We start from the raw sequence: 2,476 nt of genomic DNA, 5'->3' as shown, positions 1-2,476 counted from the left end.
TGACACGCTCGTTTCAGCGAGCCCCCCAGAATGTCACGTTGACACCCTGAAAAATAAACTTTGATGTGATGCAGAACATCAAGCTGGAAAAATCCAATGCACCCTTAACTAAGAGATTAAAAAAATAAAGTATGTGATTAGCCTACCAGGTCTTGAACTATGACGTATTTATGCTATATTTATACACAATGATGCACTTTTCTGTTTGTGTGTGACCTGTCTGGATGCTTTGGAGGTAGTTTTACTGTGTTTGCTTTGTTAATGTTGTTTCTTTACAGTATTCGGCTTATCTTGCTAGTGAAAAAATAAATAAAATTGAATGCAAATCCTGAATTTAAAAAGAAATGACACAATTCTTGATTTTGCACAGATGGCATAATCATAAAACACAAACCAACTTTCCCCATTGATATGCATTCATTCTTATTATCTTTAAGTTTGACCATTTATTTCCAAACATTAGAAAGACCTGGTGTGTTCTCCAGAAATAATGTATTGCAGGATTTATTATTTTCTGGTGTCATGGCCAGAATGAGTTGGAGAAATGTTATTATTACCAAATTGCCTGAATTTTTGAATTGCCAGCCCATGTGCATTGCATTTTGGGTAAAAACAAATGACAAAAGGACAAAGGTTCACCAAGCATCTTCAAATGCTCTTCTGCAGCTATGCATGCTCATACATACTTCAACAGTTTTCTCCATCATGCAGTTCATTAGTTTATCGGTTTAGAGCAGGGGTGTCAAACATGCGGCCCGGGGACCAAAACCGGGCCGCCAGAGGGTCCAATCCGGCCCGTGGGATGACTTTGCAAAGTGTAAAAAGTAGTTGTTTTGATCATAAAGTAAAATTCTGTTCCAGATACCTGTGACTAAATGTGTTGTGCCTTTGTAGATACACTGATCTGTAAGTTGTAACACACATGTGTAAATGATAAACTGATAATATTGTTGAAATTGCTCCTTTTATTCTTAAGAAATGTCAGGTTGTTCATAATGTTTTGTAAAAAGATCAAATTTGAACATTTTCAGAATGTATTTGTACTTTTTGCACTAAAACGAAGGGAAACATTTGGAGTTGTTGTTATTTATAGGTTTGTGTGCTGTGATGTTACTGGTCCGGCCTCCTTGAGATCAAATTGTGCTGCATGTGGCCCCTGAACTAACATGAGTTTGACACCCCTGCTGTAGAGGTTCATCTGTGAGCCTCTCCCTCTGAGTACAAGTTTGTTGTTCTGCGTTTAGACGTTCTGCTTCATCCTGGCAACAAGAAACAGAAGCTGTGAAGGGAAATCTTGACATTTTAACTTATGTTCAGTAATCCATTAATTGCATTGTGACTTCAAAGTTTCCACATTTGTCTGTTAATCTTTGGAACCAGTGGCCATCGCCAGCTGAATGCATGTTTTCTAGAGGAGACATTGTTCAACGTGAGATGTTCTTTGTTCAGGGGAAGTTCCCTGTGTGGTTCGATAGTGAGACACTTTACACATTTACATGAACAGTCACACACTCACTCACACTCAGTGGAGACATTTCTGCTAGTTCAAGCTGAAACAAAGCATTTATTTTGTGCTTGTGCATTAAAACTTTTATTAAAAGAAACCCGACAAAATGTACTTTTGTTATCTGTCTGATAAAGAATGTGTACTTTCAGTTTTCTGTTAACTGAGAGCAGAATATTAAAAACATATCAACTTTATACAGCTGCTCTCCCACATGGACACACAGGTATACTAAGAGTACTACACACAGTACTGCAGGTATACTCAGTGTACTACACACAGTACTGCAGGTATACTCAGTGTACTACACACAGTACTGCAGGTATACTAAGAGTACTACACAAAGTACTGCAGGTATACTCAGTGTACTACACACAGTACTGCAGGTATACTCAGTGTACTTCACACAGTACTGCAGGTATACTCAGTGTACTACACACAGTACTGCAGGTATACTCAGTGTACTACACACAGTACTGCAGGTATACTCAGAGTACTACACAAAGTACTGCAGGTATACTCAATGTACTACACACAGTACTGCAGGTATACTCAGTGGACTTCACACAGTACTGCAGGTATACTCAGTGTACTACACACAGTACTGCAGGTATACTCAGTGTACTACACACAGTACTGCAGGTATACTCAGTGTACTACACACAATGATACTGTGAGTATCAATGTAATACTGTGAGTATCGATGTAATACTGTGAGTATCAATGTAATACTGTGAGTATCGATGTAATACTGTAAGTATCGATGTAATACTGTGAGTATCTATGTAATACTGTGAGTATCGATGTAATACTGTGAGTATCAATGTAATACTGTGAGTATCTCTGTAATACTGTGAGTATATATGTAATACTGTGAGTATCAATGTAATACTGTGAGTATCTATGTAATACTGTGAGTATATATGTAATACTGTGAGTATCAATGTAATACTGTGAGCATCTATGTAATAC

This window comes from Cottoperca gobio, chromosome 4 (assembly GCF_900634415.1).
Source record: "Cottoperca gobio chromosome 4, fCotGob3.1, whole genome shotgun sequence".
Taxonomy (NCBI): domain Eukaryota; kingdom Metazoa; phylum Chordata; class Actinopteri; order Perciformes; family Bovichtidae; genus Cottoperca; species Cottoperca gobio.
The sequence above is the reverse complement of the archived record's forward strand: the minus strand, read 5'-3'. Positions refer to the sequence as shown.